Genomic DNA, 16,966 nt, shown 5'->3' with positions numbered 1-16,966 from the left:
CGGAAATTTGTTTAACTTCTGACACTAGAATTTGAAGCTCCACAACATAACACATTTCTGGCATATCTATGAAAAATGGGCAGCTCAAAAAATGTGTCACAAAACAAACTATCTTTAGTGCCTAAAATCTTTTCTTTTAAGATATACAATTAGGTGGAAATAATTGATTTGAATGTTTTCTTCTTCTTCTTTTTTGGGTTATTTGGTGGGGAAGACAGGCCCTACACATTTTTTCAAATAGTTTAGAAGCTATTTTTTTAAAGTGTTAATAGGGTTGTGTCAGTGGGCATGAAAACTACAACGTGATGACTAGGGTGTGTTGATGCTACCACCACGACTCCAGCCCCTATCCCATTGATTTGAGTATTTTCCAGTGCCGAAGCCGCATTTTTTGGAGTGATTTGAGGTGTGACTTTACAAAGCCATAGCCCATCGAAATACTTTCCCAAACTAAATTTTCAACAGTAATCCCCATCTCATTCCTGAGACAACTATGGATACATATCATAACCAAGGAAAAAGATTTGTCTATCCCACGAACAAATATTTTTGCTTCCGTATCCCTAAAACAAATAGTTGGGGGACCTTTGGCCATCATATAAACTCTTTGAAAGGTTCCAATGATTTAATATGACTAAAAAGAGGGAATCCATTGGCGTTAGACAGAGAAGCATCTGGTTGTCATCCAAATACCATCCTACAAACACATTAAGGACTCAATGATGAATTTAACTACTAAGACAGCATCACTATAATCAGATTAGAAAATTTTAATTCTTCATCAACGTCATCATTAGAAAAATTTAATTCCTGTCCAGATAAAAACATCTTCAATTGGTCCCTCTCGCAAATCTACAAATCTCATTCATTATGCATCAAAAATTGAATCTCCATTATCAAATCCACATTCCTGTCGTTAAAATGAGACTGGAGTCAACCAAAATGCTAGCTCTTAACCAGTGCTTGGAATGGAGGCTTGCGCAACCATCAACCGTTCTGTAACAAGCAATAATCTGTGAAATTTGCAATGGATTATGATGAATGATTCTTATAGTATGTAAAAATGAATCTTCTGATTTTATGTACAAATAACCAGGGGCCACAAGACATGCGATATCTAAACATATAAAGTGTAAAAAGCAATCACATAGAAAACAACGATATGAGTAATAGGCACCTAAACAGCTAGAAAAGTGCACAAGCCACAAATGTATATATAATTTAACTGTGTTCAATGGATGTGTGTTTTTTCCATAATACAATTTCCAACAATTTAGGTGCACAGTTTGCAGGCTTGAACTTGTACTCAAAATGCCCAGCCGCCATGTTTTTGAAGGGCACAACATGGTAATTTGGACGCTAACTTAATATTATAATTAGTAACAATATAAAAAAGACAATTATGAACGTTATATAAATAGCATAAATAAAAATAATAATTGAAGAAAAATGTAAGATATTTATGTATTTATTTATTTTTCTTTTTTTGGTGTTGGTGTGTGGTGGCGAGTGGGTTGTTTGCAGCATGAGAGTAGCTTGAGTCTGGATAAGTTTGTGCTATTTGGCTAAAGACGGGAGGCCTGAACCGATTCAGCAAATGAGCAAACTATGGTTAATAAATTCATCCGCATTATTGGAGCTAAGTTTCTTGAACAAGAGAGCGAAGGAAGTCTTGACCAAAACACACTAGTTTAGAGGCCTCATCATCAAAATCACTCCTTTAAAAAGACTTTGATTGTAGAAAAACTAGAAATCCAATTAAGACATATGAAATCTGTTAAAAACAATAGCTATATGAAAACCCTTAACCAGATGCTAAAGTTGTCTTTGGAGATGTTACAGAGTAAACCAAATATTAACGCTTTTTTTTTTCTCAATGGATATTGTCATATGCTTACATATGATGCATGAGTATCCTTGTTATAATTGTATCATTGCCCAACATTAGATATAATGAATTTTTGTTGTAGGCAATCTCATTACTCAAGTTACACACACAATTGTTACCAATATAAATTCCACTTCCAAATATTCTGCTAAATAGTCAACACTGTAGACATTGTCTTGATAAATCAAGGCTAGAGATCATATTTCCCCTGTTTCTGTACTTGTTCTATTGGTAATAGGCTACTCATCATTTCAAACCTCACATTTAACTTTAGGATAGACACCCCTAAAACTTTACATGCCCACATGCAAACTTATTCTTACTTCCCTCCTCCCCTCCCTCCCTATTACAATTGTTAACAATATAAATTGCACTTCCAAATATTCTGCTAGATAGTCAACACTGTAGACATTGTTTTGATAAATCAAGGCTAGAGATCATATTTCCCTGTTTCTGTACTTGTTCTATTGGTGATAAGCTACTCATCATTTCAAACCTCACATTTAACTTTAGGATAGACACCCCTAAAACTTTACATGCCCACATGCCTACTTATTCTTACTTCCCTTCTCCCCTCCCTACCTGTTAGGTAAACTTTGAAGTCTTATATCTGACAAGTTCTTAAGTAGAAAAAGGAGAAAAAACAAACAATCAGTCCCCACTATAAAAATCTGTAAAGTTGAACTGAATTCCCTCAGTAGTAGAAGAGCAATGCCTGAAAGAACGGGCTGATGCTACGTATGAAGGTTAGGTTCATTTCTGATGGTACAGTTCCACCATAACAGGGAATCCTTGTTAAAGAGGTTAGATTCATTGCTGATGGTGAGATTTTGTGACAAATTCTCCTTATGATATATCACTAGAAATTGACTATACATTAAATGCATATCAAAAAAGACTGCTTCCAGTGAAGATTTTTGTGGGTGCATGTCAGAGTGTGATTCAAACACCATGTCCAATGTTCAAATCCCATGGCCAACCTACGCAAAAGAAAGTGCCTTCCTCCACATTAGTCTTCATGAGCAGTCTGCAAGACCTACTAAAAGAATTCACATCACCAACTCATCTCTCTCGTATATGTTGACTTGATATATCTATTGGTTTGCTCATGAAGCCCACTGGGCATTACTTGATTTTCATGCAAATTCTTCATTCCTGTTGCTAACGTTGCAGCTCTAAATATTGTTACCAAGTCATTCCATATTTTCTGATCCAACAAATTTATTCAATGCACATCCAAATGTTCAATAATTCTTGCATTATATGTTGAAAGGATTTTTTTCACTACAAATTGTAAGTCAAATACATCATCATAAATAATGATCTTCAGTTGTTAGCTCACTAAATTCCACATGGTAGATGTGTGCCTCTTCATGCTTCATGTGATCTTCAAACTAAGCACATTCACATATGACTCGGAGGCTTCTCCCCAACAATATTAAGTATAGGTTTCAGGAGAATCACAATAACTACAATGCCTAACCTTTACCCAGAACAAAACATTATGTATTTCGTCAATCACGTGCATATGCATTGACCACTAGAGCACATGAAGAGGTGCTCCATTATGAAGCCACATATTTGTGGGGTTTCACTATGTATGGCACATGACAAAGAATTACTTCCAGCTTCAAGCAAGGAAAATATATTTCTTCTTCCTTCTATCTAGGAGACAAGCTGCTGCAAAGGATTGGTATCCGTCCAAGACCCCAACTTAACACTTAGCTCAAAGGTTTACAGGATACAACCACGCACCAATATATCCCCGCAGGAAGCTCGGCTTGTAGACCAGCAGAAGCATTCCTCTCCACCCTAAATCCCTTTTTGGAATTTTCCCATCTTTAGTGGTTTCAGGCCCGTCTGGTTTTAAAGACTTACCTAACAATTTTTTGGACCATCTTGTAAGGCTTCTTTTATTTACTAAACCCCCATCCCCTTCCCCATATAGCATTCTGGTTCTATATAAACTTCTTACTTGTTGTAGTCTGAGCACCCAATCTGTGGGATGCCATCTTTAGATTAAGAACCTTGTAAACATATTTCAAAAATAAACAAATAAAAAATAATATAAATAAAAATATATATATATATATATATATATAGGGAAATGACCTTGTGAGACCCTCCCACACCCATGTGTGTAGGACCCCAAACGATCACCATTAAATGTGGCACAGATCTCTAGAAAAGTCAAAACCCACACCCATGTGACAACTTCTCTAGAGATCTGTGCCAAATTTAATGGTGATATTTTGGGGTCCTACATACATAGGTGTGGGAGGTTCTCATAGGATCATTACTCATATATATATATATATATATATATATGGAAAAAGCTTGGGTGAGCCCACTAGCTCATGGAATAGTATAAGCCCAACGGCCCAAACTGAATCTGGGCCGATCTGGCGAACACGAATGTCTGGTAGTGTTCGAATTTGAATTTCTTTTTTCCACAAATCCAAATCACTTGAAATTTTAGGCACGTGTTCTTCTCATCAGGCCGTACCTAATAAAAATATAAAAAAAATAATTCGTGAAAAACAATTGACCAAAATACCCTTGAAAAGTATTTTGGCCAATTTATTTCATGTAAAATATTTTGGGGGTATTTTGGCAGATTTATTTCATGTAAAATATTTGTTTGATATTTTTTTAAGATTCCCCTATTTTTTATGTACATACGCTCCAAATTTCAAGTAATTTGGATTTGTAGAAAAAAAAATTAAAATTCAAACACTACCAGACATTCGTGAACGTCAAATCGGCCCAAATTGTTGGGCTCATTTTTTCCTGTGCACTAATGGGCTCACCCTACCATCTTCATATATATATATATATATATATATATATATATATTTTTTTTTTAAATGTATTTATTTATTTATTCTCTTGTTAAGGGGCACACTACTTTCGGTTGAACCTATTTTCTTGGCTCACCATGAAAAAAAAAAATGCACCGATCTATACGGTCAGCAGCTCACTTCGCATAGTTTCGTCCAAGTTTTTAATGCTCAGATACATCTTTCAGCTCTTGAAGAAGAGCTAAAACATTCAAACCATCCTTTGCTGCCAATACATTCAATGAACTTATTTATGCAGATGTGCATCTAAATCATCATTATCTTCATATATGCTGAATATCAATCAAGTGCAATGGTGTCATACTCTCTACTTATTATAGCACCAAATGCATAATTTGATCACCATAATCCAGTCAAAGGGAATTGCTCATCACCTTCCTCTTCGTTTTGGGGAACTCATGAGCAACCATGGGATGCTATGATAGACTGTGAGATAAATGGAAGCATAGAGTCCTCTCTTTGTGTCTCTCTTGAGGGTATATTACAACCACTAAGGCAACTCATTACAACCACTAAGGCAACTACGTTGAATAGCAAAATCCGTTATATTTGTATCTTTTCAAGGCTCCTTGAAAGGGTTAAACTACTCCTTGAAAGGGTTAAACTATCTCTTTGCAGTGAACAAAAATTCGGCTGCCCGGCCGCCTAGGAGGTGGGTCTGGGAGGGCATGCTTAAGGCGGGCGCCTAGGTGGTCCAGGCACCTAGGCGGTCTGGGTGCCCACCTAGTGTCATCCCATAAATAAAAAGAAAAAAGAAAAGAAATTCAAATCTACCCAAACAAAAATAAGGCCCGGTATTTCTCTCTTGCTCTATCTCTCTCTCTTGGGGCCACATGGTCTCTAAAGCAGATGGACTCCAAGTGTTCGATGCGCAGCCTCTCTCTCTGACACACACAAAGATACATATGGACCCATATGCTCCCTCTTTACATATAAGAAGAAGAAAAGACGAAGATGACCTCCAAGTGTTCGATGAGGCCCCTCTCTCTCTATATATATCCTCCAATTGTTCAAGACCTCTCTCACAAATATAGATCCAAAAGAAAAAAAAAAGATGATCTTTAAGAATTTCATTTGAGATCTCACGCACACGCATACGTGCGCATGCACACACACACACAATAAACACATACACACAAATTCACAAAACACAGACACAAAACAACATATGGCCCCCACCCCAACCCCTTCCCTTAGGGCCGTCTTTGTGTCAGGGTGCCTGCCTAGGCGGCCACCTCTGCATTTTTTAACATTGTCTTTTTGATAACACAAGAGGGGTAATCCTTTTGGTTGGCTGTGAGAGGTGGGGGAGGTGGGAGCAATGGAGTGAATTTGGTACAGTGAAAGAACGTCTACCATCCCAAGTTACAATTGGAACTCCTAATTTCTTGTATTTGTAAAGAGAAAAATGCAGACCATGGCATTTCCCCACGTAGCTTTCTGGTAATATAAACCCATTGAGTTGTAAGAGAGAAAAGAAGAAAAGGGAAGAAAAAACAGTTCAGTCAACAAAATATATAATATCTACAGGATTAGATAGGTTCTGTATAAAGTCCATTAACTATCATTGATGAGAGAGACTATAGTATTTTTATGATTCTAAGGTCCATCCAAAATTATCATTGCGGTGAGAGACACTAATATTTAAATGATTCACAGCTTATTTCTTTGAAGCATGAAGAGAAATTTCCCCAATATCCCAACTTTCACCAGGAAAGACAGTAGAATTATGAGTATGTTGTTCACATGAAAATGGCGTGTGAAAGTATTGATGTAATCTAATTCAGTCATGAAATATCAGGTGCTAAACATATAATCTAGTGGTTGTGAGAGAGAGAGAGACCTCACGAATCGTCCAGCTGTTTGAGCTCGGCCTTGAGCTGCTCAATCTTGAGCCCCATGGACCTCTGCAAAGCCCCTCTCTGTTGTTCTGGTAACCTAGCCAGCAACCCCTCATACATGTCCATGACCTCCTTAACAATTTTCCTTGCGCTTTCAGCTTCTTCATCAAAATAAACAGTCTCTTTTGATTCCAAAGCCATATCAATCTCTTCTCTAGCCTCTGCAAATTTCAAATTGATCTCATCAACCTCAGATTCAGTGCTGAAACGCCTCAAATCCTGCACTCTAGCCCTAAATCCCAGATGGGTTGATCCGTTTCTCTCTCTAGAATCAATATAGGTGCGGAAAGAGTGAGAGGCAAAGGAGTGCATGAGATGGGGATTGTCAAAACGCTTTGAATCATGAGATTGAAGCCCAGAACTGAAATGGGTCACCTGGTTTCTCTCACTGGAACCAATGGGATGGAAGAAGAGAAAGGGTGGTGGGTTTTGGTGGGGTTTTAGAGAGAGAAACTGTCTTGGTAATGGCATGAACTTTGAGGGTAGTTTCCAAAGGGCATTTTTCGCTGAGGCAGTCATTGGGACTCTAGTGAAGATGACCCAAAAAAGGGTTGTAGTGTTTAAAGGAACAGAAATGTCTGATTGAGAGAGAGAGAGAGAGAGAGAGAGAGAGAGAGAGATCCAAAGCGCAGAGAGAGAGGGAGAGACGAGAGGTTATTTCCTGTAAGGGCAAATTACTACTTCACCACTGATTTTAGAATTCAGGAAATAAACAAAGATTTTTAGTAGAATATTGCTGAAAAATATTCTCAAAGGTGAACAGATAGAAGAGCTGCTTCTATGCTATCATTTGGTAAATGAATTTCACATCTCCACAAAAAACACGAACGCTGCCTTCAGGTCTCCAATTGGGCTTTAGGCTTTAATTGAACGAGGAAATTTTTCATAGAAGTTGTCAAGTTTTATGTTATCAAAGTAGTATACCTCAAAATTTTATTAGAAAAGATTTTTCTATGTAATAAAATCTCAAGTTGGTTATCTCAACCTCGTAATATATGGTTGGAACAAAAAAAAAAAAAAAAAAAAATTCAACCCTTAAAAATAGTACATCTTATACCGCATTATCCCATTGTCTATTTTCTAAACTTTCAAAGTGATTATAGATTTACTCGATATGCATCAATTTTTTTAGCTTTAGATTTCATAAAGTGAATAATATTTTCTCATTTAGCAATTTCAAAATGATTATAGATTTATTCGATCTGGATCAATTTTTTTATCTTTAGATTTCATAAAGCACATAATATTTTCTCATTTAGCAACTACTACTGCATGAGCAACTCTACTCTGATGTAGAGTAGTTGACCAACTAACGGAATCCAATTCAAAGTTACATGTAATGTGACCGACTAACGAAATCCAATTCAAAGTGTTAAGAATTTTAAGCTACCAAAACCACAAAGAATTAGTCCTATGACTCTAGGGCACAATAAGGAGCAGGTGATCCTAATCTTTAACCAATCCTCAAATAGAGAGAGCGAGTGGAGAGTGCTACAAAGGGAGCATATTATATACCTACTCTCTCAAACAAGAGACTAGCTTGGGACCATTTCCTTTTGTCTTAAATTTTGGTACTCACTGTTCAATCATATAAGAGTATTTTTTTAGGGGAAAAAAGCAAAAAATTAGATTTTGACTTCCCAAACTTAAATTTAAATCTGACTTTCCAGAGTTTGAATGGTCTTTTTTCTTAAGTCTATGTTTTCATGCACCTATGAAGTATGTTTTCATGCACATATGAAGTGGGGGGTATGAATTTATTTGCTTTTACATTTCTTTTCCTTTTTCGAGGTTATATCCCAAAGTTTGAGACATTGTAAATATTCCAACATAGGATTTTCACACGAGAGAGTGAATGTACAATATGTTCCTGCTGGAGCATATAATCTTTTTACTTAAAATATGGGTACCCAGCTATTCTCTGAAGGGAGAAGCCAAGAGGAGTTGCAAAGTATAAATATGAATATTCATTCCAAGCCATTAACACCTCAACAGGGCATCAATTCATTGTTCCACAGAGAGAGAGAGAGAAAGAAGTCTCAAATGGCTGCATGGCTTCACTCTGTGCACCACACACTCAGCTCATCCAACAAAGGAGCCATCATCGCCTTAGCAAGCCTAGCCCTCTGTGCGCTCACAATCTCTCTATGTACCTTTCATGCACGTCGAAAACGCAAGCTCAAAGCTCGAACCCACTTCAGTATCTCGAATCCCATCCTCCCCTTTGATACCCGTCACCAGATTCTGGCCAAATGGAGACTCCGGCGACTCCAGAATGCCGGAACCCACGAGGAGTTGGGCAGAAGCAGTGAGAATTGCCTTTGGCAAAAGGGAATTATAATGGGTGAGAAGTGTCAACCACCTGACTTTTCCGGCGTGATAATGTATGATGTCGCCGGAAAGTTAGTAGATCCGGGGACCCCGCGTGTTATGGGTTTGTGAGGATAATTTATGGTTATAATAGGGAAAGTAGGTGTGAAAATTGAGACTAGTTGTCTTTATGGTTTTGAGTTAATGCATAATCAGAAGAGAATTATGTGAAAATTAAGATTGGTTGTGTAGTAAATGGATGACCACATGAGATTGTTTCTTGGCTATGTATTGCAAATTAAATAGGTGATAAGTGAAATTCAGAGCTAGTTAGACTTTAGCAGTGTTTCAAAAAAAGTTAAAATGCTACACGCTCTAGACGAGTAAGACATAAATGTAAAGGAAAAAGTTTATATCAGGTTGCAACCTTAAAATGTAGAATCATAGATGCACTTCAAAAATCTATCGGAAATGTTATTTTAATTTTGAAAAACCCTCTAATTGATCATTTCGACATTGAGATGTATGAATATAAAAAAAAAAAGAGTTTTTGAATCCCAAAAAAAGTGCATCTTGCAACATATTATCTAGACCTTCAATTTTCAAGATTTTCATACATTTATAGAATAACTTATTTTTAACCATTTTTGGAATTTAAATTTTTCTAATTAGATATGAAAAAATATTTTAAGATAATCCTAAGAATTTTTTACAACAAAATTACATGTTATGATAAAATTTGGAGGTGCGCCGATATTGGATTGTTTAGGGTTGCAACCTTATAGAAACCGCACCCAAATGTAAAATATGCATTATGGGAAATGGTTTGATTGGGCCTCAGCCCTATAAAAATAAGTAAAGCGTCACCTCATAACTTATCGAAAATTACAATTCAAACATTGAAAAACCTTTACATCGATTATCTCGGTGTGAACATTATGGTTGTGAAAAACAATTAAGATTTAAAGCTCTAAAAATAATGTATATTATAACAAATTATCTAGACTGTCCATTCCTCCCTAAAAATAAATATTCATAGATCAGCAAGATCATACCTTTTTTTAGTTTCAAATCTTATTGTCGGTGTTGGAAATTGATGTTTGATCCATCATGGAGATTTCCATTGCCGAAAGTGTTTTCCATATGAGGATTTGAGGTGAGGCTTTATTTTGTTTTCATAAAGCCTAGGTCTTATAGAAATTTAGTAATGTTGGAGGATATACTTTACTTTTCTCATTTCAATTAGGTACCTCCTCAACCAGAATTTTAAAAATACCTAAGTTATACTTATTCAGTATTTGGAATGCAGAACAATCATGGACATTACTATAATTTGATCGTTAAAAGTCCTCACCTAGTTGTTCTTCATTTCAAATAAGAAAGACATTGTTCAATATTAGTAATGTGAAACAACTAAGGGTATTTTTATTATTTTGCACTTAAATACTTTGCATGTATCAAATTATAAAAGGGATTATATACAAAGAAATCATTTACCTTTAATACAAAGTGGTCACAATTCCTAACAACAATTTGATGTGAAATTTGATAGCTTGGATGTGCCACAAAGTTCGAGAAAATATCTTTTAAAGTTTGAGGTTGGTTAATGAAATAATTGCAGCAGCCCAATTTCACATCCAACGGTCAAGATTAATGTGAACATCCTGTATCAAAGGTAAATTGTCTCATTTTATACTTTTATCTCTAGGTGTTTTGCATTACTAATACGGAACAACGTATTCTTTATTCGAAATACATAACAAATAGGGGTATTTTTACCATTCGGTTTAGGTCTCTTAGGAATCAGATTATAGAAATACTCATAATTATTCTGCATTGCAAATACGAATAAAGGAAATTTAGGTATTTTTAAAAAAATTAATTGAGGAGGTACAACCGTATGAAAAAAAAAAAAGTATACCTTCAAATTTTACTAGAGAAATTTGGACTCTTTTAATGATATTGTAAAGGATTTCATGTTACTGATATTTTTCCTATTTAAAAAAGCTCCCTTAGAACTTCATTTTTTATGGGGAGTGGAAGATTCGTTTAGTTTTATGTCCTTTGCTGCTAAACGACGAACTTGGGGCGCACCTTAAATATTCACTAGAAGAGGTTGTTTCAATGTTAGAAATCCTCAAATCGAGCATCTCACCCTTGAGGCGTAAACATAAAAAAAATAGATTTTAGGTATGGGAAATTGTCCATCTATAATGCATTATCTGAGATATCAATCTTTAATATTTTCGAGTGTTTATAAATCAACTCAAACTGCACTATTTTTTAAGGTTTAAATTTTATAATTCGAGATAAAAATAAATTTTCAGTCCATCATAGAGATTATTGCTATTAAAAAATTATCTTTCCACTATTAAGAGGTGCGCATTGTTTATTTTTAATTGTATGTCGAGATGATCAATTTGAGAGTTTTCCAACATCCGAACAACTTTTTATGATAGATTTTTGAGGTGCACCTTTAATTCTACATTTTAAGGTTGCAACCTTATATAAACTCTTTCTTTCTTTGACTTAATTTTTAATTCCCAAGATTCAGAACTTGAAATTCCGAGTCGAGACAAAATAAGTAAGAATTTCATTTTAGGTATTCTGATTGAGGCTAATAAATGAAACGTTTGCAAATTGAAATTAGTTGTTTATTGGATTTTTGTTAATACGTGCTTAAAGTCAAGAGGAAATTACAAGAAATTTGTGGATTTTGTTGGGTCTCAACAGAAGAAAATGCATGAAATTTGGGATTTGGTAATAGTCATCTTATTATTTCAACGGATGGTATAATTGAAAATCTAGAGTGGTTGTGTAATTGATAAATGTTGGGCTTCAAATGATGATTTTTTATAGTGTACTAGCTGTTGGCCTAAAGCCTTAGGGTTGGAACCTTTAGGTTTCATATCATGCAAATTATGCTAATTTAATGGCCCTTTAACTTGTATCCAGACATATGAAGGCATTAGGTAAAGAAGGGACTGAGAGCTTGATATAGTGTTCATGGATTGAGAACTAGATCAAGACTAGTGTTCCTAAGAAAGGACTAGCTGTAAAACCAATGAAGGGTCTAGTCGTGTAAAAATACCATTAAAATTGAAAGATATGTTAAGTTAGCTTTAAAAATAAAGAAATAAAGAGAACGAGTGGTTAAACAAATCACAAAAAACATCACGGATTTTGTTTAGCTTGTTCAACCAATCTGAACCAGTCAGCTTAACTTGCCAAAGCTAAATATTGATTTTGAACCCACTCTGTTAAGTACAAGTCGCAGTCTTGATAACTCTCATCCAAGCTACTTGCTCACAAAACCTGGGCTTGGACTTGATTAATTAGTTGTTGACTATTGCAATTTCAAAACTTGGGCTTGGACTTGATTGATTAGTTGTTGACTATTGCAAGTTCTAACCGAAAAGACAGATTGAATGGTGTGACCCTGTGTACATTGCAATCATTTGATTAGGCATGTTTGGTTGATGTGATAATATTTCCTGAAAAATATTTTCATGGTAAAATTGACTTACACGATTTGTTTGTTTTTTTTTTTTTTTTTTTTTTTTTTTTTGTGGGTAATTTAGCAGGGAAGATAGGCCCTTACCCGTTTTTTCAGATAGATTAAAGAGTTATCTTTTTTGAAGGTGTCAATATGTAGTGTCAGCACGATTAGAAATCACAACGTGTTAGCTCGGTATGGGGGTGCTACCACCACAACCTAGCCCATTTTCTGCCTTTCACATGTTTGGTAAGAGAAGAAAGCATATGAAAACAAAATTCATGGTAAAACATTTTACCATAAAATGATTCACTTTGCATCAAAAAGACCCACACCTCAACCCATGGGGAAGTATTTCTCGGGTTTTGTTTTCACACACTAACCTATTATTCACTATTTACAATATACTACATATTATATAATATTTATTTATATTATTCTAAATATATTAAAACGGATGCGCTACTGTAACAATCCTAAAATTTCAAAAAAAAAAAAGAAGAGAAAATATGCTTATAAATAGGTGATGTTCTATTTGAGTATGATGGTCCTTGGGGACCATCACTGTTTTCAAAAACTTTTGCTTTGAATTAACTTTTGCTTTGCCTTTACTTTTTTCCTTTGCCCGCTTTTGCCTCCTGCTGCTTGCCGCTGGCAGCGTCCTTTAGCGGACGTGGTTTTCGTACGATAAAAGTCTGCTTTTAACGCGACACCTCAGGTATGAGGTAGAGCGTAAGAAAACAATATAATAATACGTTATAAGAATTTAAATAGGGGATGTGAGCACTCCCACCCTAAAACAAAATTTTGAGATCTCTCTCTCTGGTCGAAACACAATGAACTTCTCTCTCGAATCGAAATTTTTTTATCGGAAGCTCCCTCTCAAATAATTGTGGGTAAGTGACATCGTCTTCCTGAAAAATAGTCTATTTTTAATAAATAGTGATATTTCCGTCTAGGATCTTTATTTTATCAGTTTTATGTGTAAGTGACGTTATTGTCTCGAAAAATAATCCATTCTTTTTAAAAATAAAATGAAATAATTATTTCTGCTTATTATCATGAATTTTAGGCGCGATAAATTTTATGCGCACGTGACCTCATTATCTTGAAAAATAATCTTTTTAATAAAAATTGTGATATTTTATCTATGTTAGAAATTTTGAATGCTGTAAATTAGAAAAATAAATTTATTTATTTTTCTTGTCTATTGTTAGAAATAAATGTGATAATTCTGCTTTTAGTAAAATTGTGATATTTCTTTCTACTGTTTTGAATATTTAGACATTGTAAAATTCATGTGCAAATGACTACCGTATTATTTAAAAATTAACATTTTTGCAATTGATTATAGTATTGTTGTAAAATGTTTATTTGTGAATTGATATTCCATAAATTGTGATAATTCCGTATTCTTGAATTTTTATAAGAGTTTTTCTATACATATTAAATTGGCAATTATGCTAGAATGCCTTTACAAACTGCTACCTTTCTAAATTTGAGCCCAAAATATTTGATTGGTTATTTTTGAAATGTTATAGAGAGTGATTGTTATTAATGGTTTAAGTGAAATTCATATTAATGGTTTCAGTGATATGTTGAGTACATGATATTGCTGCTTTCGAATGTTTAAAAAGATTTAGAAATAATTTAAGTATGCAAGTGGACTCATCCGGTTCGCCGGTGAGGTATAAGTGGACCTATCTGGGACGCCGGTAGGGTTTAAGTGGACTCATCCGGTACGCCGGTGATGTATAAGTGGACCTGCAGGGATTAAGTGGACCTATCTGGGACGCCGATAGGGATTAAGTGGACCCATCAGGACGCTGATGGGGTATATAGGTGACCTACTTGGGACGCCAGTAGGGTATTTTGTGAAATCCTTTGAATTATGTACTGCCGTTAAAAGTGTTATAAGTATTTCAATTACTCGGATTATACTTAATTATGCATTTATTGAAAGTAAAACTGTTGATGCATTTCTGTTAATAGATCTCATTTTGGAAAATATTGATATCTTTCAATCATGATTATTTTTAGGATTATGATGATCACTTACTGAGTAGCCAAACTCATCAAACTATGGTAAACATTTTTTCAGGATAACTGCGGATTCATTTTGAGTGATAGTCAAGATCAACCTTGGAAGATACTGTTGTTGTACTAGCTTTCTTTATTTACTTTGTAAGACCTCGCCACTGTAAATTTGTCCTATCAATAGATGTATATATGTTTTGTCTGTCACATCTCAGGAATAACAGTACTGTAAATTCTTGGGGTGTGACAATTATGGTATCAGAGCAATAGGTTTAAGATCTATAGGAAATTTAAAAAGAATATACTTAAAAATCACATTTATTGTGTGTACAGACCGGGATAAAGTCAAGATCCAGAATAGCTGAAGCCAATATGGAAGGAATTCACAAAGCTTTGGAAAATATGGTTGCTTTAATGCAACATCAGATGGAAAACAACAATCCACCCAAGCAGTCAGTTACAGGAACTGGTGGGAGCAATATCGAACAATTTAAGAAATTAAACCCACCTTCTTTTAAGGGTGCTGTAAACCCACTGGAAGCCGAGCGATGGATTATGCAATTGGAAAAAATATTCGAGGTTATGGAATGTCCTGATGATAGGAAGGTGGCCTTGGTAGTTTTTATGTTAGAAGGTGAGGCACAACACTGGTGGCTAATGGCAAAAGGAGTATTGGTCAAAGAAAATAAAACCTTGACTTGGGAAGTATTTCTAGAGGCATTTAATGAAAAGTATTTCTCAGATTTTATTCGAAACAAAAAAGAAATGGAATTTCTAGAATTAATCCAAGGAAATAAGACAGTAGCACAGTACGAGGCCAAGTTTACTGAATTGGCCAGGTTTGCACCGCATATGATTAATAATGAGGCAAGAAAGGTGAAGAAATTTGAAAGGGGTCTCAGGCCAGCTATTAGAAGCAGAATAATAGTCTTGAAATTAAGAACTTATGCTGAAATAGTGGATCGTGCCCAAATTGTCGAAAAAGATTTTGAAGATTACCAAAAGACAAAAAATCAGAACAGTCATGTTAGACCTACATCATCTAATCGACAACAGTTTGAAAGGCCAAACAAGAAGCCAAGGCCCTCGCCATTTCAAAACCCAATAGAACCATGTAGAAAATGTGGGAAAAATCATGGATCAAGCCCTTGTTATTGGAATACCGGAGCCTGTTTTAAATGTGGAAAATTGGGACACCAGATTAAACAATGTCCTAGCTTACAGACACAACAGCTTCCAAAGCAGGGAGAGATAGCTCCGAAGTCTCAGATGAAGGGAAGAGTATTTGCGATTACCGAGCAAGACGCTCAGGCCTCAAAATCAGTGATCCAAGGTACTCTTACTATCTTCCAAAAAGTAGCTCATGTTTTGATTGATCCTGGATCTACTCATTCATTTGTGTCACAACACTTTGCATGTCACTTAAAGGTAGAACCAGAACAATTAGAATACATTCTAGAGGTAGCCACACCGATGGGAGATTCAATTAACACCAATATAATATACAAATCATGTGTAATAAAGATAGAAGAAAAGGAACTGTTGGTTGATTTAATACTCCTGGAAATTCAAGATTTTGATGTAATCTTAGGCATGGATTGGCTCTCTGCATACCATGCAAGTATTTATTGTTATAAGAAAATTGTTACCTTTAGTATTCCGAATCAACCAGTATTTTACTTCAATGGTGTTAAAGAAGACTCCCCATCATATTTAATCTCTTGTATTCGAGCTAATCGCCTCCTTCGAAAAGGGTGTCAAGGCTTTCTTGCCTATATCAAATAAGATAGGAAGGAAGAAATAAATTTGGATACCACTCCGGTTATCCGAGAATTTCCCGACGTTTTTCCTGAAGAATTGCCAGGATTACCGCCTGACAGGGAAATTGAATTCTCCATTGAATTATTGTCAGGGGTAGCACCAATTTCTAAGGCACCTTATAGAATGGCTCCTGCAGAACTTAAAGAACTGAAACAACAATTGAAAGAATTATTAGATAAAGGTTTTATCAGGCCCAGTGTGTCACCTTGGGGTGCTCCAGTACTGTTTGTCAAAAAGAGAGATGGGACTATGAGATTGTGTATTGATTATAGACAGTTGAACCAAGTGATAGTGAAAAATAAGTATCCATTACCTAGGATTGATGATTTATTTTATTAATTACAAGGATCACAAGTGTTTTAAAAAATTGATCTTAGATCTGGATACCATCAGCTTAAGATTAAAGGTGAATATATACTCAAGACAGCTTTCAGAACAAGGTATGGCCATTATAAATTTTTAGTTATGCCTTTTGGATTAACTAATGCACCGGCTGCATTTATGGATTTGATGAATCGAATCTTTAGGCCCTTTTTGGATAAATTTATTGTGGTATTCATTGATGATATTTTAATTTATTCCAAGAATCAGAAGGAACATGAGCAGCATGTAAGAATGGTATTGCAAATATTAAGAGAAAATAAATTGTATG

General features: G+C 35.2%; 1 non-coding gene across 1 annotated transcript; it reads right to left on the bottom strand.

Annotated features, from left to right (window-relative positions):
- Positions 1–727: 727 nt before the first annotated feature.
- Positions 728–7,280, bottom strand: LOC110007048 (hypothetical protein). The gene is made up of 2 exons (XR_016056426.1): positions 6,593–7,280; positions 728–996 (listed from the first exon to the last, which is right to left on the bottom strand). It is a non-coding gene; the product is annotated as a hypothetical protein (transcript).
- Between the last annotated feature and the right edge of the window lie 9,686 nt (positions 7,281–16,966).

Source organism: Amborella trichopoda, chromosome 5 (genome assembly GCF_054954075.1).
Source record: "Amborella trichopoda isolate Santa Cruz 75 chromosome 5, AtrichopodaSantaCruz75HAP2 v2.0, whole genome shotgun sequence".
NCBI classification, from domain to species: Eukaryota; Viridiplantae; Streptophyta; class Magnoliopsida; order Amborellales; family Amborellaceae; genus Amborella; species Amborella trichopoda.
This window is presented reverse-complemented; position numbering and strand designations above follow the sequence as displayed.